This window comes from Macaca thibetana, chromosome 19, assembly GCF_024542745.1.
Source record: "Macaca thibetana thibetana isolate TM-01 chromosome 19, ASM2454274v1, whole genome shotgun sequence".
NCBI lineage: Eukaryota > Metazoa > Chordata > Mammalia > Primates > Cercopithecidae > Macaca > Macaca thibetana.
In genome coordinates this window covers 769475-795518 of record NC_065596.1, presented here as the reverse complement: position 1 = coordinate 795518, position 26044 = coordinate 769475, and the positions used below count along the sequence as shown (strand labels likewise).

General features: G+C 37.7%; 1 protein-coding gene and 2 pseudogenes across 1 annotated transcript in view; 2 read left to right on the top strand and 1 right to left on the bottom strand.

Moving 5' to 3' along the window:
• The window catches only part of LOC126942223 (zinc finger protein 724), a 715842-nt gene that overhangs the window by 427516 nt on the left and 262282 nt on the right, over positions 1 to 26044 (top strand). The gene's annotated exons all lie outside the window — the stretch shown is intronic.
• On the top strand, positions 2993 to 4174 carry LOC126942315 (40S ribosomal protein SA-like; annotated as a pseudogene).
• The window catches only part of LOC126942290 (putative zinc finger protein 730), a 33084-nt pseudogene continuing 30797 nt past the window's right edge, over positions 23758 to 26044 (bottom strand).

Genomic DNA, 26044 nt, shown 5'->3' with positions numbered 1-26044 from the left:
TATAAGATTCTTTTTTATAAATTCTCTTTTCTTCAGTATTAAAGATGATAACAGTCCTTTCTTCAAACAACTGGTTAATTTACTTTAGGACAGAAATTTACCATATAAGATTCTTTTTTATAAATTCTCTTTTCTTCAATATTAAAGATGATAGCAGTCCTTTCTCAAAATAAATTTCTTTCAAGTCTGTGGACTAGACTGCCTAAGGCCACAAGATTAGAAGTTAGGAGGTTAGGGTATTTCACTAAATAGTTCAAGATGTAGCTATCTTTATTAAACCAATATTATTGTTTTGTTTATTTAAAAATTATATAAGCAAAGATTATTCTGTTTGGTCTGAGTTATAATTTTGTAGCCTCTATGCCAAATTTTGACAGCTTTTAGTATTTGGCAGTGCTAAGTATGGAATTGCTTGATTAATAAATGCAAATAAAAATGTATCCTGGCAACTCTGAAGACATTTCTAATCTTACTGTACCTATGAGCTTTAAAGATTAAAGTTTTGTGAACTAAAAGGTCTCACAGATTTTGCCTTTTCCTTAAAAAATATTTGATTTAAGTGCTTATTTTTCTTAGGCCAATTAATTAGAGCTCTTTTAATAGACATTGCACACATAACACATATATAGTCACGCAGGCAACCAGAAGATTCAGTAATGATAAGATTTTTTTTTTTTTTTTTTGCTAATTTCCCAATTGTATTATTGGATGAGACCCTTCAAGAACAGGGCTAGGTGCCAGGCGCGGTGGCTCATGCATGTAATCCCAGCACTTTGGGGGGCTGAGGAGGGTGGATCATGAGGTCAGGAGTTCAAGAACAGCCTGGTTAACATAGTGAAACCCCATCTCTACTAAAAATACAAAAAATTAGCTGGGAGTGGTGATGGGCACCTGTAATCTCAGCTACCTGGGAGGCTGAGGTAGGAAGATCACTTGAACCCACAAGGTGGAGGTTGCAGGGAGCTGAGATCATGCCACTGCACACTGGCCCAGGTGACAGTGTGAGACTCCATCTCAAAAAAAAAAAAAAAAAAAAAAAAAAAAAAAGAAAGAAAGAAAGAAAGAAAGAAAGTAAGGGGAAAAAAAAACCAGGACTAGGAAAACAGTTTCCAGGGCCCAATAAACAAGTATAGCTGGAAGACAAAGACTCATTTTGAGAGGTATTTATTCACCTCTAATTCCCAGTGTACCGTAAGGAAACAGATGTTTTCCCCAAAACAGGGTTTGTGGTGCCTTTTCTGTTTTCCCAAGGAGTCTCAAGCATTTTAGGGTTTTTCATACCTGTACCAAGAGTGGCAAGACAGAGTGGAGAAAAGTAATTCAGTTGACTGGGAAAAAACCTTTTCCAGGAAAACAACATTTATAAAGAGAAAAACATAAAGGTCTTTTGAATATTGGAGGAAGGGGTTTTGAAGGAAGGAGTTTCAGAGGAAGGAGAGACCTGGGGAGGGTTTTCATTAAGAAGAAGGATTTCATGAGAGGGTGGAAGCTTGACACAGGGAGGGACAGAATCTAAGGTAGAGGAAAGCCTGAATATAGAAAACCTCTTGCCATTTGCTGTTCCTGGTTATAAAGTTGCCAAGGCCCCTGAGAACTTGAAAGTGCCATTTTTGGGCCATCGGCTGTCATTGTCTAATTTGTATTGGGGCCAAGCCATGTTGCAATAAAAAACTAAACGTGTAAGCCAAGTTTGGTGAGATTGTGAAGGAGACAGCCCAGTGGAGAGGATGTAGAAATGTGGAATTGTTTGGCGCCCATGTGGACTGTAGAGAAGAAGCTGAGGATGTCTGTTTTTATTCTAGCCATCCCCAAACAAAAGACAGAGACCCAGAATCCTCTTTCTAAAGAGGATGGTCAAGCTGAGAAGAAACTGGGCATCCCCAAGATTTCTTCTAGCTTAGTCTCACTGGTCCTCTGAGGACTGGGAGAGTCAACCTGACTTCCCAGGTACTGTGAGAAAGTCAGTGGAAGAGAGAGAGAAAGAAAGAAAAGGGAGGATGAGGGAAAAGTGAAGTGAGAGAGAAGATGGGGTGGGTGGCCAGAGACTCTCAGAATCCAGTAGGATGAGCAGCTGCTCACTGCTTTTTGGGTTGCAGAAGAGCCTCTACCCCCAACACCCATCCTGGATTTTGGCACCAAATTTAAGAGTTAAAGAAAGAGGAAAGAAATATGAAAAGCAACTCAACAAAGACAGGTTTTTTGGAGAATAAACCTGAGAGGGGCTTCTGGTCAATTTTGGTCAGGAGCAGTCTCTCTTAAAGACTAAGGGTATTTATTGGTCTTATCACAGGCTTGGAATGTTTCTCTGTTGGGGAGAAGTCTATTGCAGGGTTGGAATATCTCTAGTCAGAGGGAAGGTTATCTTGGGGCTAACATCTATAGCCAGAGCAGAGATTATCTTGGGGCTGGCATGTCTCTGGTTGAGGAGGGGTTTATCTTATGGTTGGAATGTTTCTGGTCAGAGATGTTATTTGTGGTTTATGGTCATGCTGATCTTAGCCATCAGGCTGATGCCTTTTGGATTTAGGCAGTTTTTGATCAAGGTGAACTTTAAAATGATGGTGCTTGTCCAAGATGGTGATGCTCCTGCTTTGTCAAAATTCTTAGCTAAGAGGACTTTATTTCATTGAAATATGTTTTATGGAATTTGGTTGACATTTAAGTTTCTCTGATTTACCTGGAATATTGAAATCTTTATGAATCCAAATTGAGTATTATAAATAAGCAATATTTTCCTAAAAACCTTTGTGAGGCACAGTAAAGTTCATAAAATTTGTTATAATATGAAAGAAATGTGTTAAGCATGTTCACAATAATAACTCTGAACGCAGCATTCTCAGTTCCCAGTATTCAACCTGAGTCACTCAGGGGAAATTGATATCTCTGTAAAGGGGAGGGGGGGAAAGGTGCTGAGCCTTTTGGCACTACCCACAGGGGGGTCCATATGATGTTATTCTGGATTCCTGTCATAACCTAAAGGGAAACTCTCACAATGTCTGGAGCCCTTGATGTCCTCCAAATAAAGGAGGAGGATGTCCTTAAGTTCCTTGCAGCAGGAATCCACTTAGGTGGCACCAATCTTAACTTCCAAATGGAACTGTACATCCATAAAAGGAAAAGTGATGGCATCTACATCATAAATCTGAAGAGGACCTGGGAGAAGCTTCTGCTGGAAGCTCGTGCCATTGTTGCCATTGAAAACCCCACTGAAGTCTGTGTCATATCCTCCAGGAATACAGGCCAGTGGGCTGTTGCTGAAGTTTGCTGCTGCCACTGGAGCCAATCCAAGTGCTGGCCACTTCACTCCTGGAACCTTCACTAACCAGAGCTAGGCAGGCTTCTGGGAACCATGGCTTCTTGTGGTTACTGAACTCAGGGCTGACCACCAGTCTCTCATGCAGGCACCTTATGTTAACCTACCTACCATTGCTCTGTGTAACACAGATCCTCCTCTGCACTATGTGGACATTGCCATTCCATGTAACAACAAGGGATCTCACTCAGTGGGTTTGATGTGGTGGATGATGGCCTGGGAAATTCTACAAATATGTGGCACCACTTCCCATGAACACCCATGGGAAGTCATGCCTGATCTCTACATCTACAGAAATACTGAAGAGATTAAAAAAGAAGAACAGGGCCAGGCACGGTGGTGCATGCCTGTAATCCCAGCACTTTGGGAGGCCGAGGCAGGTGAATCATGAGGTCAGGAGATCAAGACCATCCTGGCTAGGATGGTGAAACCTAAAATCTGAAGGAGGAGTTTTTACTCTGCTAAAAATACAAAAAATTAGCTGGGCATGGTGGCAGGTGCCTATAGTCCCAGCTACTCAGGAAGCTGAGGCAGGATAATGGTGAGCCAAGATTGCGCCACTGCACTCCAGCCTGGGTGACAGTGCAAGACTCCGTCTCCAAAAAACAAAAAGAGCAGGCTGCTGCTGGAAAGGCTGTGACCAAGGAGAAATTTCAGTGTGAATGGACTTCTCTAGCTGCTGAGTTCACTGCTACTCAGCCTGAGGTTGCAGAAAGGTCTGAAGGCATGCAGGTGCCCTCTGTGCCTATCCAGCAGTTCCCTACTGAAGACTAGAGCACTCAGCCTGCAATGGAAGACTGGTCTGCAGCTCCCACTGCTCAGACAACTGAATGGGTAGGAGCAGCCACTGGATGGTCCTAAGCTGCTCTTGCACAGGCTCTTAAGCAGCATGGAAATAAAGTTGATCTAAAATAGACATCAGTTTCTAAAAGTTGTGCTCATTCATTTTGGTTTTGTATTCCAGATGAAAAATACCTAGGGTTGTATACCAAAGGATAATAATAAATACATGTCTTGACATGAGTTGTACTTCTAAAGCCCACTGTAGATAAAGAATATTGCTTTTCAAAAAAGAAAAGAAATAACAAGGCGCTGAGCAGAAGTTCACCACATTGCACATAAATGCTTTCCATGTGCACCTATTAGAATGTTGATTTAATTGAGTTGTCATTTGCATGGCTAGATACTTATCGAATCTAGTCATACTATTTTTTTTTGGTCAGTTAATGACATCGTTTTGTTACCTGTTAGTATTATACAGTTATTTGCTTGACTAAAATACAAAACTTTTTATTAATTTACTCTAAATTGAGAGAGTAGATTTGCAATCTTCAATCTTTTAAGGTTAAAGCAAATCGGAGAAGAGCAATGTGTGTATGTAGAATGCATTTTCCTGCCTATCAAAATTCTTGTATTGCCTTGTAACCCTAAGAAGCCACCTAAATCCATTAGCCAGAATTTTAGATTTTAAGTGGTCAAGAACGTAATCATTTGGCAAAGCCACAATTTTGTCTTTGCTTCTTGTTAGTAATCTAGCCATTTTAAAAAGCAGGACAATTATACCAAGCCATTGAAAAAATGTGGTTTTGATAAATTTTATTCCATTCTAAATGATTTCTCTAATTATTACTTTTATCATGTTAATCTAAGAGAAACTGTCTGCCTGACTGTTCATGAATTCAAGACATATTCATATTAAGGTGTTTAAAGTTCAGTATTGTATGACAATATAGTAGAATCTTCTAAAATTAACATTTATTGTTATAAACATCCATATTAATAAATTTATTATATAAATTCATTATGTTTTCAAGGTTTTTCAGTTGTGAAAACAAATAATAAGATATGCTTTTTCACAATAAGTTTAATTCTAGGAGGTTACCACTGGTTTCCATGTTATTTCTGTAATGTATAGGGTAAAACTGGGCCTCCAGAATGGTGCAGATATGCTCAATTAATCAGTATAAGAATGAGTGTAGACTTCTTGGCAGGCTATTGTTATCCCAGAGGCTAATCATTCACTATGACTTAGTAAATGTTGCTCCATCATGTCAGTGAGCTCTTTCAACCAGGCTGTCTTTTTCCTCTCATTGATGTGCTCATGTTGTGGTCTCCCCTGTTTATATTAAGCTTTCCCAGATAAGCAGTTATTATTTCTTGCATAAAAGGGACCCCACGCCGCCTTTTTTTTTTTTTTTTTTTTTTTTTACCTGTCATGGTATCCTTTTTCTCTTCCTACTGGAAGCATCATGTGAAAGGCAGGAATTCTGGCAATATACAAATAGATTTCTTGCCATGTGGTCACCATAAGCAGTTTACAAATTGGTCGACCTAGAAGTCACTTACTTCCAGGTCAGCAGGGGTGTTTTTCTATCACGTGTCTTTTTCTCTTAAAGGCACCTCTGATTAAGTTTAGTCCAATCAGGATTATCTCCCTATTGATGAACACAGAGTCAACACATTAGTAACCTAATTTCATAAGTAATTTTCCACCGCAGTGAGACACTTGTTTTTTACACTTCAGAGGTGAAGATTACACAGCAGGTGTGCAACAGACTGAAAATCCAGGTGATCATCTTAGAATTTTGCCTACCCACCTGAATAGACATTTAAAGTAGTCTTGTAGTTTCATTTGTTATCTAACTAAAGAAAGATATCATCTACAAATAATAATTGACTATCTTTCCATTTTATTCATAAAAATTATTAACATCTTTTATCTAGCTTAAATTATTTCTATTTTATGTACCATTTTATACATTTACACACACGTAACAATGACAATTTTTCCAATTATTCAATTTGTATTAGTTTTTATGAAAAGTAAGTGTTAAAAGTAATTTTGTCTTATCTGTTTGAAAGATTTTTATGGTTGTACTCAAAAGAGTTATCTCTGGAGACAAAGTTGCCTGTATTTTAATATGGGCTTTGCTATTGTGAGTGAGTTGTTTCTCTCAGTGGCTCTGTTTCTTCCACTGTGAAATAAAGGTAATTAATATACTTATGTTATTAAATTACTGTCATAATTAAATTTATTAACACATACAATGTTATGGTTAGTGCTTGGTACAAATGAGCTATAATTAACAAAATATTTATATGCTAAATTACAATGATATATGCTTTAACAAAGAAATATTTTCTCATAACACATAGTTTTTCAACCAAGGGATAAATATATATTTATAAAAATATTATATTAATATTATTAGTTATATTTAATTTTTAATTTAGTTATATTTAATATTTAATTTTTAAAAAGTTTTTGTATAAGTTTTGGTATAGATACACCATGGAACACTAGTCAACCTTAACAATGGATAAATCCCATCATTTAAAACAATATAGATAAATTTTGAAGACATTATACTAGATGAAATAAGCCTGACTCAAAAAGACAAATACTGCATGGTCTTATTTATATGTAGAATCAAATAAAGTTTAACTCAAAAAAGTAGAAAATGAACTACTGGTTACGAGAGGTTAGGTGTGGTGGGAAGTAAACAGGAAGTTGTTGATCAAATGGTACAAAGTTTCAAAAAGACAGGATAAGTAGGTTTTGAGATCTACTGCACAGCAGCATGATGATAGTAAATCATAAAGTACTATATTTTTTAAAAAACAGTAAATTTCCAATGTATCTTAAGAAATGATTGATAAGTGAGTTGATAGATATGTTATAAAACTTGACTTAATCATATTATATAATATGCATATGTTAAAACCACATTTTACCTCATACATTTATACAACTCTTATTTGCCAATCAAAAATACTATTAATGGCTCACGTTTGTAATCCCAGCACTTTGGGAGCCCAAGGCAGGTGGATGACCTGAGGTCAGAAGTTGGAGACCAGCCTGGCCAACATGGCAAAACCCCATCTCTTCTAAAAATGCAAAAATTAGCCTGGTGTGGTGGCAGGCACCTAAAATCCCAGTTGCTTGGGAGGCTGAGTCAGGACAATCACTTGAATCCAGTAGACAGAGGTTGCAGTGAACTGAGATTATGCCATTGCCGTCCAGCCTGGGCGATAGAGTGAGATTCCATCTCAAAAAAAAAAAAAAAAAAAAAAAAGAAGAGAGAGAGAGAGGCTGGGTGTGGTGGCTCATGCCTCTAATCCCAGCTCTTTGGGAGGCTGAAGTGGGCAGGTCACCTGAGGTCAGGAGTTCAAGACCAGCCTGGCCAACATGGTGAAACCCTGTTTCTACTAAAAATACAAAAATTGGCTGGGTGTGGTAGTGGGAGCCTGTAATCCCAGCTACTCAGGAGGCTGAGGCAGGGAGAATTGCTTGAATATGGGAGGTGAAAGTTGCAGTGAACTGAGATCATGCACTCCAGCTTGGGTGACAGAGCAAGACTCTATTAAAAAAAAAATTTTTTTTTAAGAACTTGGGCCAGAGAATAAATCGTTTGTCCAAATAATATCTTAAAAAACAGAATCTAAAGCAACAGTTTAGAGTAAAATTCTCTCTAAATTTCTAAATAAATGATTTTCTTCATTTGTTAGAGAAAAAATGTATTTGAATATATATTTTCAAACTACATTTTAATGTATCAAATGAAAATGAATAAGAAATATATTAAACAAGTAGATAAACAATTTGCCTCATTCTCTAATGAATAAAACTGACAAACACCATTTAAGTGCTTGTTTATCCATTTTCTGGAGTGCTAAAGAGCAGTACTCAATGATAAATCTTTTAAAAATATTTATATCCATTCTGTATGTGAATATATGGGAATTTGCCAAGGATAGTATTAAAAAAACATTCAACTAATATTATAGCCCCAGATGGACAAATTAGAAGGAACATGGGTTAAAAACCAGTGCTACGGCCATCCTGTTTTCAGGCTTAACATTTGTCATGATCTAACAGAATCAACAAATAAAAGCTACTAAATATCCTGTACACTTGTTATGTGCTGGGCATTTTTTCTGACACCTTTATTTGCATTAATTGCTTTAATTTAACCAAAACCTTATGATTTAGGCACTATTATCCTCACAGTACTGCTTTAGGGCCAAGCACAGAGAGGCAAGAAACTATATTTAGGTCATACAGCCCATAAGTGGGAGAGCTGGCACCAAGGGAGGAGACCACCCCTCATATTGTCTTATGCCCAATTTCTGCCTCCAAAGAAAGAAGTAGAAACTAAAAGGCAGAAATGAAATCCACAGGCAGACAGCCCATTGCCATGCCCTGGGCCTAGTTGAAGATCAATCCGTGACCTAACCAGTCATGATAGCTATAGATTCCAGATATTGTATGTAAAAGCACTGTGAAAATCCCTGTCCTGTTCTGTTCCATTCTTCTGATTACCAGCGCATGCAGCCCCCAGTCATGTACCCTCTGCTTGCTCAATGGATCATGACTCTCTCACATGGACCCCCTTAGAGTTGTAAGCCCTTAAAAGGGACAGAAATGGCTCACTTGTGGAGCTTGGTTGTTGGAGATATGAGTCTTGCTAAAGCTCCTGGCCAAAAAAAGCCCTTCCTTCTTTAACTTGGTGTCTGAGGGGTTTGTCTGCAGCTTGTCCTGCTACATTTCTTGGTTCACTGACCAGGAAGTGAAGTGATTAATGGATGGTTAAGGCATCCCCTTAGGCAGCTTAGGCCTGCCCTGTGGAGCATCCCTGTGGGGGACTCTGGCCAGGTTAAGTGACGCAGATCCTGAGAGCACTCCCAAGTAGGCAATTGCCCCAGTGGAATGCCTCACCAGAGCAGTGTGTGGCAGGCCTCCATGGAGGATCAATGCAGTGGCTGAACACTGGGAAGGAACTGGCACTTGGAGTCCAGACATCTGAAACTTGGTAAGACTAGTCTGTGGAACTTGTCCACTCCATTTGAGTGGAAGCGTGACCTGATTGTCCATGGCATGCCTGTACCAGCACTTTGGTTTTTGTTTTTGACTTGACTTGGATTGCTTGATGCTTTGTTTTTGGTTTTGCCTGGCTTGGATTTCTGGATGCTCTGATTTTGGTTTTGATTCTGGTTTGGTGTAAACTTTAAAAGTGTGTGTGTGCCCTTTTAACTCTTCTTTGTTTTGTGGTGTGCGTGTGGTGTGAGTGTGGTGTTTTGTCTCAAAGAAGCATGGGTCAGTCACAAAGTAAGCCCACCCCACTAGGAACTATGTTGAAAAATTTCAAGAAAGCATGTAAGGGAGATTACCGTGTTACTATGACACCAGGAAATCTTAGAACATTGTGTGAAATAGACTGGTTAGCATTAGAGGTGGGTTGACCATCAGAATGAAGCCTGTACAGGTCCCTTGTTTCAAAGGTATGGCACAAGGTATCCTGTAAGCCAGGCCACCCAGACCAGTTCCCGTACATAGACATTTGCTCACAGATAGTTTTAGACCTCCTCACTCCCCAAAGTGGTTGAGAGAACAGCAGCATAAGCAGCTGGCAGAGGCAAGGAAAGACCAGCAGAGAGAGAAAGAGGAAGAGAGAGAGACAAAGAGGGAGCTAAGGAAAGAGAGAGAGAGAGAAAGAGAGAGGCAGAGAGAGACAGAGACAGAGACAAAAGGAAAGTCTAAGAGAAAAAGAGATGGAAAATCAAAGAGACAAAGAAAGAGACATATACAAGTAGTTAAGAAAAAAAACAGTGTACCATATTCCTTTAAAAGCCAAGGTAAATTTAAAAGCTATAATTGGTAATTAAAGATATTCTCCATAACCCTATAACACTCCAATATCACTTTGTTGTCAGTGTAAACAAGGGAGTATCCTGAAAGCACTGAGGCCACTGAAAACCTGTGTAGCCTTCCTATCAAAAAACCTTAACCTACTAATCTGTGGATGGCCCAAATGCATTCAATATGTAGTGGCAACTGCTTTGCTAACAGAAGAAAGTAGAAATATAACTTTTAGAGGAAACCTCATTGTGAGCACACCTCAGCAGTTCAGAAGTATCTTAAAACAAACAAACAAACAAAAAAAGTTGATTTAACGTTAACCACTGAAAACTCCCTTACTTCAGCAGGTTTCCTAACAGGCGATCTAAATCTTAATTACCATACAAAGGTCCGACCAGACCTAGGAGGAACTCCCTTCAGGACAGAACGATATATGGTTCCTTCCAGGTAATTAAAGAAAAAAAAAAGCCATCTATACCAATTCTAAGTTAATTTGGACTTAACAAGGTCTTATTAATAGGAAAGGATAATTGAAATCCCAAACTTACAAGGTTTTCAACAAAAGCAAAGTTTGCTAAAAGTTAACAGTGTAACATGTATTATAGTAACTTCTAATCTTGTGGCCTTAGACAGTATAGTCCACAGACATAAAAGAAGTTCATTTTGGAAAAGAATGGTTATCATCTTTGAAAAAAAAGGTGGGGGGCAGAATTTATGTAAAAATAATGTTATATAGCAAATTCTTGTCCTGAAACAAATTAACTTTTTGTTTAAAGAAAGAAATGTTTGTAATAAGTCAGAAAGTTGAGGTATGTCAAAGAATTGTCTGCAAAAGTCATGAAACAGAAAAATGTTTAAAAAAATTTTATGCAAGAAATGTATAATTTAAAAGTAGTAAGGCCTCCTAAGTACTATTGAAGAAACAGTTTATGTGCAAGGTGTATAGAGAAAGTAAAATATACCTTTGGTGAAAGGATTATAAAGAGACATAAGATTATGGATTTTTACCTACATTAAAAGACTAAAAATTGTTTTGAAGGTTTAAGCAACTTTTGAAACGTTAATTGTAAAGAAAATTCTGTGTAAACATATTAGGTAAAGTTAAATGGGTGTTTTTCTGTGAACTGGACATTAAAGTATAAACACAATGAGTTTTTCTTAAAGCACTAACCTACTCTTTAACAAAAATTATAAAAGGTTAAAAAGAGTCTATAAAAATCGTACTTTATGGTCTGACATTAAAAATTGAATAAATATGTCAACAAAGTTTTATTAAAACTAAGTTTAACATTAATAGCACACTAATATAAAGGTGAAATTTAGCTTATCTGGTATAAAAATTACACAGGAAGCATTGTCAAATATAAAATGGTGTTTGGCTTCTTCAGTCTAAAATCTAATAAAAAAATGGGTGCTAAAGGAAATTTCTCGGTAGAAAGGCACCAAGGACCATAAAGTCCACTGCTGATGTCCCCACATTTAAAACAAAAGGTCAGTTTCTTAAAAATTATATACCTGGTTTATCTTCCACTTTCCTTTCCCTCAAAATTAAGTCTTTTAGCACATGTACCACCTCTAGAATTTCTGTTAAACTAGCACCAGCCTGAAGATCACATTCTTATCAAAAGGTGAAAAAAAAAAGGAAACTCGAGCCAACCTAGGAAGGACCCTACCTTGTGCTGCTAACCACCGAGACTGCTGTTCATACAGTGAAAAAAGGATGGGTTCATCATACCCAAGTCAAGAAAGCACCACCCCCTCCAGAGTCATGGGCCATAGTCCCAGGGAAAAACCCTACCAAACTAAAGCTAAGAAATATTTAACTCTTTCATCTATTCTATTACTCTTTCTTCTTTCCTCACTCTATTGCTGACCATCTAGTTGTTAACATAACCAAGTCAATTTTGCCTCAAACTATTGCATTTAATGCTTGCCTTGTTATACTCTGTGGGGACTTTCCAAGTCAAAGACAGCTCTCTACTTCAGAAAAGTACCTCTGTCAATCCTGACTCTCCTCAGACTGGGCATTAGTAAATTAGGACCATTAAATCTGGGGAAATTTCAATAAAGACTCCAGTGTCATCCAGGATTCTTGCCCCCCAATGTAGGGATTTTATACTGTAGTTGGTCCACCATTCTGTGGACCACTAAAGAGCAAGGATGGAATTCCCTAACTGGTTTTTATAATTTCCTAAAATCATACATTCATTTTACTAGAGGATCATAGAAGTTAAAGACTTAAAACAAACTTTGGCAAAAATTAAGACAGGATACCAAGATGCAAATGACTGGTTGGAATGGATCAAGTATTCCATCTGTATGTTAAACTAAAGCAATTGTTATGCCTGTGTGCATGGCAGGCCAGAGGCCCAGATTGTCCCCTTTCCACTAGGGTGGTCCTCCAGTCGACCAGGCATGGGCTGCATGGTAGCTCTTCTCCAGGATTCTACAGCCTGGAGTAATAAGTCTGCCAAGCTCTCTCTCTGCATATCCCGAAGTCCAGTACCCTGCGGGTCAACCCCCGAGGGCCATTTAGCTTCCATCTCCCAACACTAAGTTCACTTCATGTCTCTCATGACAGGGAGGAAACTTATCATTCCTTGGAGGCCTGAAGGGATGCAGTGAGCTTAAGAATTTTCAAGAGCTTATCAATCAGTCAGCCCTTGTTCATCTCTGAGTGGCTGTGTGGTGGTATTGTGGTGGATCTTTACTGGGCACTCTGCCGAATAACTGGAGTGGCACTTATACTTTAGTCCAACTGGCTGTTCCTTTCACCCTGGCATTTCATCAACCAGAAGGAGGAAAAACAAGACATCATAAAGCAAGAAAAGTCCCTTATGGGTCTTTTGACTCTCATATCCATTTAGATGCAATTGGAGTCCCACGGGGAATACTGGATCAATTTAAAGCTTAAAATCAAATAACTGCAGGATTTGCATCAACATTTTGGTGGGTGACAGTTAATAAAAATGTAGATTGAATAAACTACATGTATTACAGCAAACAGCAACAAGCTTTTCATGAGTTAAAAGAAAATCTCATGTCAACCCCAGCCCTGGGGTGACCGGATCTGACAAAACTGTCTATGTGTCAGAAAGAGAAAAAAATGACAGTTGGAGTTTTAACCCAGACTGTGGGGCCCTGGCGAAGGCCAGTGGCCTATCTCTCAAAACAACTAGACGGGGTTTCCAAAGGCTGGCCCCCATGTCTGAGGGCTCTGGCAGAAACGCCCCTGTTAGCACAAGAAGCAGATAAACTAACCCTTGGGCAAAACCTGAATATAAAGGCCCCCTATGCTATGGTAACTTTAATAACTACCACAGGACATCATTGGTTAACAAATGCTAGATTAACCGAGTACCAAAGCTTGCTATATGAAAATTCCCACATAACCATTGACGTTTGCAACACCCTAAACCCCACCCCCTTGCTCCCGGTATCAGAGAGCCCAGGTGAACATAACTGTGTAGACGTGTTGGACTCAGTTTATTCTAGCATGCCTAACCACCAACACCATCCTTGAACATCAGTAGACTGGGACCTGTACGTGGACGGAAGCAGCTTCTCCAACCCCTGCAAAGTGACTCTGAAGAAGACAAGCCCTGCTCCAGTCACACCCAGAAGCTGACTGGCCCACGCACAGCTGAAGCATGAGAAAACACATCACAGGACTCATTTTCCTTAAAATTTGCACTTTTACAGTAAGGACTTCAACTGACCTTCCTCATACTGAGGACTCTTCCCAGTGTATACATCAAGTCACTTAGGTAGGACAAAAAGTTGCTAAGATCCTATTATTTTTTGGTTATTATAAGTGTACTGGCACTCTAAAAAGAACTTGTTTGTATAATGTTATTCTACACAAGGTATGTAGCCCAGGAAATGACATACCTGATGTGTGTTATGACCCATCTGAGCCTCCCATGACCACAGTTTTTAAAATAAGATTAAGGACTGAGGACTGGTGGGGGCTCATGAACAATATGAGTAAAGTGTTAGCCAAAACAGAAGAAAAAGGGGTGCCCAAACAAGTCACATTGAAATTTGATGTCTGTGCTGTCATTAATAGTAATGTTAGGAATAGGATCTGGTTCTCTTAATTTTAAAAAAAAGAGGCTATATGGCAGAAAATAAGTACATTTGCCATGAATTAGGACTGTGTGGAAATATATGTGGATACTGGTCTTGTGTCATTTAGGCTACTTGGGTAAAAAATGGAAAGAATCCTGTCCACCTTCAGAAAAGGAAAAGTGGCCCTTCCTGTACCAGTGGTAAGTGTAACCCCTTAGAACTAGTAATAACCAACCCCCTTAATCCTCACTGGTAAAAAGAGGAACATGTAACCCTAGAACCTGATGGAGCTGAATGGATCAAGTAAATATCTTGGTTTGAGGAGTTTATAAATGCTCTCCTGAGCCAGTATTTCAAACCTTCTATGATGAACTGAATGTGCCCGCACCAGAAATTCCAGGAAAAATAAGAATTTTGTTTTTGCAGTTAGCCGAGCATGTAGCCCAGTCTCTCAATGTCACTTCATGGTACGTATGTGGAGGAACTGTAATGGGAGATCAATGGCCATGGGAAGCCTGAGAATTAGAACCTACAGACCCAGTTCCTGATAAATTCCCAGCTCAAAAGAATCACCCTGATAACTTCTGGGTCCTAAAAGCCTCAATCATTAGACAATACTGTATAGCAAGAGTGGGGAAGGACTTCACCCTTCCTGTGGGAAGACTCAGCTGCCTTGGGCAAAAACTGTATAATAGTACTACAAAAACAGCCACCTAGTATAGTTCAAACCATATTAAGAAAAATCCATTTAATAAATTCCCAAAGTTGCAAACTGTGTGGACCCACCTGGAGTCCCACTGGGACTGGACAGTCCCCACTAGATTATACTGGATATGTGGGCATAGACCTTATGCCAAATTACCCAACCAGTGGGCAGGTAGTTGTGTTATTGGCGCTATTAAACCATCTTTATTCCTACTGCCCATACAGATAGGTGAACTCCTGGGCTTCCCTGTCTATGCTTCCTGCCAAAAGAGAAGCATAGCTATAGAAAATAGGAAAGATAATGAATGGCCCCCTGAGAGAATTATACAATATTATGGGCCTGGTTCTTGGGCACAAGATGGCTTGTGGGGATACCCGACCCCCATTTACATGCTCAACCAAATCATACAGTTACAAGCTGTCTTTAAAATAATCACTAATAAGACCAGCAGAGCCTTGACTATTCTGGCCTGGCAAGAAACTTGATGAGAAATGCTATCTATCAAAATAGATTGGCTCTCGACTACTTGCTAGCAGCTGAAGGAGGGGGTCTGTAGAAAATTTAACCTTGCTAATTGCTGTCTACACATAGATGATCAAGGGCAAGTAGTTGAAGACATAGTAAGAAATATGACAAAAGTGGCACATGTGCCCGTGCAAGTGCAGCATGGATTTAGTCCTGGGGCCATGTTTGGAAAGTGGTTCCCAGCACTAAAAAGATTTAAAACTCTTATAATAGGAGTTATAACAGTAATGGAAACCTGCATACTGCTCCCTTGTTTTCTACCTGTACTTCTTCAAATGATAGAAAGCTTCATCGCTACCTTAGTTCACCAAAATGCTTCAGCACAAGTGTACTATATAAATCACTATCGATCTGTCTTGCAAGAAGACATGGGTGGTCAGAATAAAAGTGAGAACCCCCACTATTGAGTGAGATTCTCAAAGGGGAGAAATAAAGGAGGAGACCACCTCTTATATTGTCTTATGCCCAATTTCTGCCTCTGAAGAAAGAAGTAAAAACCAAAAAGCAGAAATGAAATCCACAGGCAGACAGCCCGGCACCACGCCCTGGGCCTGGTTGAAGATCAACCCCTGACGTAACTGGTTATGTTAGCTATAGATTCCAGACATTGTACAGAAAAGCATTGTGAAAATGCCTGTCCTCTTCTGTTCTGATTACGGGTGCATGCAGCACCCAGTCATATACCCCCTGCTTGCTCAATGGATCACGACCCTCTCATGCGGATCCCCTTAGAGTTGTAAGCCCTTAAAAGAGACAGGAATTGCTCACTCGCAGGGAGCTCCGTTTTTGGAGACGTGAGTCTTGCCAAAGCTCCTGGCCAAAGCCCTTCCTTCTTTAACTCGGTGTCTGAGGGGTTTTGTCTGCAGGTTGTCCTGCTACAGTACCGCCTAATATTGAGTTTCAATTTTAATCATTATGCTTAACACCATTTCACGCAATGCTTGTTTTTATTCCTAACCTAACATTTTGGCTTTTAATTTTTTAATGTCATAGAAATACATAGGAGTTTTAAAACTACTTCTTTTTACCCTTAGATAGTAGGTAGAACTTGATTTTTGGTTTAAAGTACTTATCACTAAGCCTAACGCACTTTGGTAAATGGATTCTAACAATGGTATTCTTCTCATGACTTAAAAGAGCCAGACACCAATTTTACTTTTGAAATATGTTACATTTTTTATATTAAAATCTAGAATGGGTCAGGCGTGGTGGCTAACGCCTGTAATCCCAATACTTTGCAAGGCTGATGGGGGCGGATCATGAAGTCAGGAGTTTGAGACCAGCCTGACCAACATGGTGAAACCCCGTCTCTACTAAAAATACAAAGAAACTAGCTGGGTGTGGTGGCATGCACCTGTAGTTTCAGCTACTTGGGAGGCTGAGGCAGGAGAATCACCTGAACCCAGGAGGTGGAGGTTGCCGTGAGCTGAGATTGTGCCACTGCACAACAACCTGGGCAAAAAAAGAGAGCAAGAATGAGCCTATTATATAGAATATTTGTGGTCCTCATGTACATTATAATCCATTGAGTTGTCTAGTTTCTGAAAGTTTCAGGAAGAGTAATATAAGAATGCTTATTTTGATTAAATAATTTGTCTTCTCAGTTAATAAAATGAAATAGATGGAAATTACTGATCAGTCACTTAAAATGTTGGTTTCAGAAAAAAACCTATTAACATTTATCTTACATACAAACCTATGAATTTTATTCAAATCTACACATAGTGCTAATCTTAAAAGATCTCTATGATTAGGATTATAGAAAGTCTTTTCTCCATTTACATGTAGAAGCTAAATAACTGCTTTCCAGGAAGCCCAAAGCGGCAAATGTGATACACAATTATAGGCTATTAAATAGTAGTACTATCATCTAAATGAATCTTTTAGGTATCTGCATGTTCAAGTTGTTTTTTTTTTTTTTTTTTTTTTTTGAGACGGAGTCTTGCTCTGTCGCCCAGGCTGGAGTGCAGTGGCCGGATCTCAGCTCACTGCAAGCTCCGCCTCCCGGGTTTACGCCATTCTCCTGCCTCAGCCTCCCGAGTAGCTGGGACTACAGGCGCCCGCCACCTCGCCCGGCTAGTTTTTCTGTATTTTTAGTAGAGACGGGGTTTCACTGTGTTAGCCAGGATGGTCTCGATCTCCTGACCTTGTGATCCGCCCGTCTCGGCCTCCCAAAGTGCTGGGATTACAGGCTTGAGCCACCGCACCCGGCCTTCAAGTTGTTTAACATATAATTTAGAAACTATAAATTTTTATCAACTAAATGATAAGCTAAAAATATAAAGTTATCAATTTCTTTTTCTCAGTTTTGAAATGCTATCATTATTCATAGTTCACAGTATACTAAATTTCAGATGCTGTGGCTGTTGAAACTAGAAAAGTCATGGTTGACTCTGCTTTACTTGCAGAGTCAGACTTGAATAAGTCTTCTTATTTTATACAAACATAGCAGCACAAGGAAGATAATCAATGTTCCACATTTATTGTAAATACAGCAGAACCTTTCTAGGGAGAATATATGTGTGAGCATATTAGCTAGAAATTCATGGCATCTTTTGCTGAAGTACAGACTTCTATATAGCAAATAAAGACAAATAAAAATTTAACACTGCGACAGAATCAAAAAAGTATCCTAAAAATTCCTTCTGACCCATTATTATTATTTTGTTTTTACCAGAATGACTGTGATGAAATGGTTGCAGCAGTGTGGTCTTAATCCACACTCTCTGTTTCATCATTCTTGGGGTTTGGCCGTAAGACTTTTATGCTTAAGAAAAATGTTTTATTTTCCTTATTCAGTAATTTAACATGATTTTCATAGCCTCACATTTTAAAAAAATGATTCATTCTAAAAATAAGTAATTAAACCACATACCACTTTTCCCCAAAAAGAGTAGAGTAATGATATATTCTTGTCTACACTTAATACACACAAAAATAGAGATAGTCATTTATTTCAGCTGCACACTTGGGAATAAAACACTTCTTGGGCTATAGGCAAAGAGCTTTCAGACAGGATAGCTTACAAAATGTGGGAGACCTGGTATAAAAACATTTACCCCATGCCTTAAGAGGTAAATACTTCTGTCTTACACTGTTAATTCCAACCATTAACTTGGAACTAAAGAAACATAATATTATATTACAAAACATCTTATTTCTGTTTTAGATTCAGGGAGTACACGTGCAGATTTGTAGCATAGGTATACTGCATGGTGTTGAGGTTTGGATACTTAATAATCCCATTGCCCAAGTAGTGTACATCACACCAGAAAGTAGTTTTTTGATGCTTGTCTCCCTTTCTTCTTCCATCTTTTTAGAATTCCCAGTGTTTATTGATTTTATCTGTGTTTCCACGTGCATCCAATATTCACCTTCCACATCTAAGTGAGAACACGTGGTATTTGTTTTACTGATCTGTGTTAATTTGCTTAGATTAATGGCCATCTGCTGCATTCATGTTGCTGCAAAGGACATTACTTCATTCATTTCTGTGGCTGCATGGTATTGCAGAGTGTATAAGTACCTCATTTTTTGTATCCAATCTAAGGTTTATAGGTACCTGGTTTAATTCTATGTCTTTGCTATTGTGAATCATGCTAGAATAAACTTGTCGGTGCAGGTGTCTTTTTGGCAAAGAAAATTTATTCTTTTTGGGAATAATGGCACTGATCGGTCGAATGGCAATTCTATTTATAGTTCTTTGAGAAATCTCCAAACTACTTTCCACAGTGCTTAAATTTTATTGCATTCCCACCAACAATCTATAAAGATAGGCATTTCTCCACAACTTCAAATCTGTTATTTTCTGGTTTTTAATAACAGCTATTCTAACTGGTGTGAAATGGTATCACATTTTCATTTTGATTTACATCTCTAAGATGATAAGGAGTGTTGAACATTTTGGGCATGTTTACTGGAAACACTTATGTCTTCCTTTGAGAAGCATCTATTCATCTCATTTGTTTTTAAATTAATTTTTCAATAAATTCTATATATTATTTGTTGTATGCAGTTTGTAAGTATTTTACTTCATATTGTATGGTGTCTGTTTACTTTGTTGAGTTACTTCTGCTGTGCCGAAGGCCTTTAGTTTAATTAGATGCCATTTTTTATTTTTTATTTTAGTTTTTTGAGATGGAGTCTTGCTCTGTTGCCCAGCCTGGGGGGCAGTGGTGCAATCTCAGCTCACCACAATCTCTGTCTCCCCGGTTCAAGTGATTCTCCTGCATCAGCCTCCCAAGTAGGTGGGATTACAGGTACAAGACACCATGCCTGGCTAATTTTTTATATTTTCAGTAGAGAGAGGATTTCACCATGTGAGCTAGGCTGGTCTCGAACACCTGACCTCAGGCGATCCACCCACCTTGGCCTCCCAAAGTGCTAGGATTACAAGTATGAGCCACTGTGCACGGCCTTTTGATTTTTATTTGCACTCACTTTTAAGGCTTTATTCATAAATTTTTACCAGAGGCCAGTGTCTAAAAGAGTATTTTCTATGTGTTCTTCTAGAATTTTTGTAGCTCCAAGCCTCACATATAAGTCTTTATCCATCTTGAGTTATAATTTGTATATGGGAAGAAACAGGGGTCCACTTTTTTTCTGCATGACTAACTAGTTTTCCCAGTAGTACAATGTATTGAATAGGAGTTATTTCTCCTTTATATCTGTTGACTTTGCCAAAAATAAGTTGATTGTAAAAGTGTAGCTGTTTTTCACGGTCTCTCTTCTTTTCCATTGGTCTATATGTATATTTTTGTACTAGAAACATGTTATACTGTTACAGTAGCTTTTAGTACAGTTTAAAGTCCGGTAGTGGGAGGCCTTCAGGCTTTCTTTTTTTTTTAAATGTATAAAGTTGCCTTGGCTATTTGAGTTTTCCTATTCTTCCCTATGAATTTTACTTGCTTTATCACCCAGACTGGAGTGCAGTAGCACAATCTCAGCTCACTGCAACCTACTCCTCCCAGGCTCAAGCATTTCCCCTTCTCAGTCTCCCAAATACCTGGGACTACAGGCATGCACCACCACACCTGGTTAATTTTTGTATTTTTGGTAGAGACAGGGTTTCACCATCTTGGCCAGCCTGGTATTGAACTCTTGACCTCAGGTGATCTGCCCACTTTGGCCTCCCAAAGTGTTGGGAATACAGGCAAGAGCCATCACACCCAGCCTAGAACTTTCAGAACTATGTTTAATAGAACTATTTAGAGTGGAAATTCTTGTCTTATGTTTATTGTTATGGAGAATACATCCAGATTTTGCTTGTTCAGTATGATGTGGCTTGAAGATTTGTGATGGATGGCTTTTATTATTTTGAGGTATGTTTCATCAATGTCTAGTTTGTTGAGAATATTTTCATGAATCAATATTAAATTTTCTTGAATGTTTTTCCTGCATCTATTGTGTCAATCATTTAATTTTTGGCTTATCTTTACGTGGTGAAGAAAACTTAATGACTTGCATGTGAAAAAACATCCTTACATGGAATGAAGCTCACATGCTTGTGGCAAAATAACTTTTGGATTTACTTATAAACTCAGTTTACTATTATTTCACAAATAATATTTTTCAACATTTATAAAAATACTGGCTTGTAGTTTTCTTTTTTCTTGTGTCTTCACTATATTTTGCTATCAAGATGATACTGATTTTATATAACATTAGGGTGGAGTCCCATCTCGATATTTTGGAATACATTTAGTAGGTTTAGTACCAACTCATCATTGTATATATGGTAAAATATGGCTATAATTTTATATCACACAGGGCTTTTTATGACTGATAGTTTTTTTATTATTCTATGTCATTATATATTTTATACATTTTTGCTCTGGTCAAGGCTTCTTTTTTTTACTGGTTCAATGTTAGAAAGTTGTGCGTAGTTAAAACTTTATCAGTTTTCTCTAAATTTTTCAGTTTGCATACGTAGAGATGTTCATAGTAGTTTTTGAAAATTTTTGAATTTATGTAGAATTCATTGATTTTACATTTTTAAAATTAAATAGATGCAGAATAAATGCTTGACAAAATTCAACATTTCCTCATGATAAATCTCTGAAAAATTTATGTATAGGAGAAAGGCACCTCAAGTCAATAAATGTCACATATAACAAAATATGCAGAGCTAATAACATACTAAACAGGGAAATGTAAGATTTTACTCTAAGATCTAAAACAAGTCAACAATGTGCCATTTCTTCAGTCTTACTAAACATGTCCAAGAATATGTTTGAAGAATATAATCGAAAGCACCCAGTTGAGAAGAAAAAGTTAAATTATTCCTGTATATTTTATCTCTATACATAATCATAAGTAAAGAAAAGCTTAAGAGTTTACTAAAACCTATTAGAATGAATAAACAAATTTATTAAACTTGCAGAATACAAAAGTAAGATTCAAAAGTCAGAATTTCTATGTACTAACTGTCTCAAAATGAATTTAAAAACAATTCCATCTACAATAACTATAACTATACTTTGAAATAAATTTAACAAAAAATTTGAAACACCTTACATCATACTCTAAAGAACATTAAAGAAATTAATACATGAATAAAAAAATTACTTATTCATGAATTGGTAGTAATCCTGTTAAATATTTGTATTAGAGAAAATCATCTACAGATATAATGCAATCTCAATGAAAATACCAGTGACATAATATACATCTACAATTTATGTAGTACCACAAAGGACCCTGAATAGCCAAATAAAAAAAAAAAGGAAAGATACCACGCTACCTGACTTTGACTTTAAAACATACTATAGGCCGGGCGCGGTGGCTCAAGCCTGTAATCCTAGCACTTTGGGAGGCCGAGACGGGCGGATCATGAGGTCAGGAGATCGAGACCATCCTGGCTAACACGGTGAAACCCCGTCTCTACTAAAAATACAAGAAAATTAGCCGGGCGAGGTGGCAGGCGCCTGTAGTCCCAGCTACTCGGGAGGCTGAGGCAGGAGAATGGCGTGAACCCAGGGGGTCGGAGCTTGCAGTGAGCCGAGATCGCGCCACTGCACTCCAGCCTGGGGCACAGAGCAAGACTCCGTCTAAAAAAAAAAAAAAAAAAAACACATACTATAGTATGTTTTAAAGCTATAGTAACAAAAACAGTATTGTACTTGAATAAAAACAGACACATAGGGCAATGGAGCAGGAAAAAAATAAGACCAGAAATATATCCATTTACTTACGGCTAAGTGATTTTAAATAACGGTGACTATTTCTTAGAGACAGGACAGTATCTTCAATAAATGGCATGGAGAAAATGTTATAGCCACAGGTAGAGTAATAAAATGAGACTATCGTCTCACACCATATATGAAAACCAACTCTTAAAACTCATAATAAATTATTATTATTAATACTTGAGACAGAGTCTCACTCTGTCATCCAGGCTGGAGTGCACTGGCACGATCTCAGCTCACTCCAAACTCTGCCTCCCAGGTTCATGTGATTCTCCTGCCTCAGCCTCCTGAGTAGCTGGGATTACAGGTGGGTGCCACCATGCCTGGTTAATTTTTGTATTTTTGGTAGAGATGGGGTTTCATCATGTTGGCAAGGCTGGTCTCGAGCTCCTGACCTAAGGTAATCTGCCTGCCTTGGCCTCCCAGAGTGCTGGGATTACAGTCATGAGCCACTGTGCCTGGCCACTCAAAGTAAATTACTTAAACGTAAGGCCTGAAAACTGGAAACTAGTACAAAAAATAGAGTAAAAGCCCCATAACATTGGTTGGGCAGTGACTTTTAAAATTTAACCTCAAAATCCCAGGGAAGAAAAGGAAAAACAAATGAGTCAGATTACTAAAAATTAAAATGCTGTTGCACAGAATCTGATACAATCAACAAGGTAAGTCCACCAAAAATTGGAACAAAATATTTGTAAATCGTACATGTGTCAAGGGGTTAATATCAAAAATACATAAGAAACTTAAATGACTGCAAAACAAACAACAAATAACTACTACAAAAGAGCAAGAGGCATAAATATTTTTCAAGAAAGTACATACATATGACCAGCAGATACATTAAGAAATTATCAATGTCAATTATTACTATGGAAATGAAAACCTCAGCCTCCCAAAGTGCTGGAATTACAGGTGTGAGCCACTGTGCCTGGCCTTACATAGACTTAATTTTGGATTAAATTTTTTTCTGTTTATTGCAGCTGCAAAAATACATTTTAGTATAAACTCTCTGGAGTTTTCTAAGCTGTAGTTTTTGAAAAAAAAATGTTTTTTCCAAATCTATTTCATTTGGAGAGTTTTTCATTAATACAAATTCTCTGTCTAATGTTGAACAAAGTTTGAGCAATAGCTTCAGGGTTTGCCTCTAGTATAAAATGAGTACAATAAGATTGTGATACAAGTAAAGTTACTGTAACTCTCTATATTTTAATGTTTGTCTTCAAAATAAATCATCTTCTGAGGTGTAAAGGCTTATGCTTTCTGAAAAATCTTTGAACAGTAATTGCACTTTTAATGATTTTATTAAGTATGAACTCTGATGTTGAGTCGATGTGAGCAGATATTAATAGTGTTTTCACTTTCTTTATATTTATATATTTGTTCTCAAGTATAAATGTTGTCCTGTGCAATAAAATGTGAGCATTGGTTAAAAATTTTGCCACTTTGTTCACACTTGTAGAAGTTTTCTCCAGTATGAATCACCTTACCTACAATTAAATGTGACAACAATATACTGGTTTTGTCACATTCTTCATATTTCTAGAATTTCTCACCAGCATTTCTTCGATGTTTGGAAAAGTTTTAGGTTTTGTAAAAAGCATTGTTACAACTTTCAGGTTTTTAGAGTTTCTCTCTGGTATGAATCATCTTATGTCTGTTAAGAATACAGGATTTGTTAAACGCTTTGCCACAGTCTTAACACTTGTAGGGTTTCTCTCCAGTATGAATTATCTTATGTGTAGTAAGGTGTGAAGACTGGATAAAGGCTATGCCACATTCTTTACATTTGTAGGTTTTTCTCCAGTATGAATTACCTTATGTTTAGTAAGATTTGAGGACTGGTTAAAAGCTTTGCCATATGCTTCACATTTGTAGGGTTTCTCTTCAGCATGAATTATCTTATATGTAGTAAGGTATAAAGATTGTTTAAAAGCTTTGCCACAGTCTTTACAATTTTATGTATGAATTGTCTTATGCCTAGTAAGGTGTGAGAACCGCCTAAAGGCTTTACCACCATCTTTACATTTGTAGATTTTTTTCCTGAGAATGAATTATCTTATGTGTAGTGAGGGTTGAGGATTGGTTAAAAGTTTTGCCACATTCTTCACATTCGTAGGGTTTCTCTCCAGTATGAATTCTTTTATGTGTAGTAAGGTTTGGGGACTGGTTGAAAGCTTTGCCACATTCTTCACATTGGTAGGGTTTCTCTCCAGTATGAATTCTTTCATGTTTAGTAAAGGTTGAGGACCACTTAAAAGCTTTGCCACATTCTTCGCATTTGTATGGTTGCTCTTTAGTATGAATTTTCTTATGTTCAGTAAGGTTTGAGGACTGGTTAAATGATTTGCCACATTCTTCACATTTATAGGGTTTCTCTCCAGTATGAATTCTTTTATGTGTAGTAAGGTTTGCAGATTGGTTAAAAGATTTGCCACATTTCTCACATTGGTAGGGTTTTTCTCCAGTATGAATTCTGTGTGGTAAAATGTGAAAACCAGTTAAAGGCTTTGCCACATTCTTTACATTTGTAGGGTTTTCTCTCAATAATTCTCTTATGTGTAGTACAGTTTGGGGACTCATTAAAGGCGTTGCCACATTCTTCACATTTGTAGGGTTTCTCTCCAGTATGAATTTTCTTATGTTGAGCTAAGTGTGAAAGAATGCAAAATAATTTTCCACATTCTTTACATTTGAAAGGTTTCTTTAAAGTATGTCTTATCTTACGTCTGTTTGAATTTGAAAATTTATGAAAGACTTTCACATGTTTGTCACATTGAAATATTTTGCTATGGGTAGTTGTCAAACACTGGTTACATCTATTATAACCTTTTTTGTGCATCTTAAACTCATCCACACTTTTACAGCCTTTTCTTAACAGTAAATTCTCATGTCCACATTTTTTATATTGTCTCAGTATGACTTCTTGGAAATAATCTTTTATGCCTTGCTCTGGCCAAAGGTCTTGGGCAATACGAGAACATATAACTGAAAGAAATGAAAATCACAAATTACTCCATGTACTAGACTGAGTATAGTTTATAAACCTAACCTATAAAGTTACACAAACTACATAACAAGGTGGCATAGTAAAATACCACAGGCCCTAATTTCTTCATTAACATATAAATGTAAGAAAAATCCAACGTACATTTGTAAAAAAGTAAGTTGAGTGTGTACGGTGCCCCAGGTGAGCACAATTGCAAAGAGCTATATAGAGGAAAAATAAAGTCTGTTACATTTTACCCAACAGAGCTCTTCCTCCCCTCCATTGTAACATAGTGACTTTAGAAGTAAACTGCCAACTCCTGGTTTCCTTTTTAAAAGACAAGTAAAATACTGGCACATACATCTTTATTTCTGGTTTATAGGGGCTTTTCCAGACACTGGTTTTGAAAGAAACCAGGCACATTCCTCCATATATCTCCCAACTCCCTGAGCCCAGCACAAACACATTCCTCCATATATCTCCCAACTCCCTGAGCCCAGCACAAACACATTCCTCCATATGTCTCTCAACTTTAGAAAAACAACACCTGGGAAATCTCTGATAAGGGCACAGCGGGAACCAATAAAAAATGCTAAATGTATAATGTTAATCAATT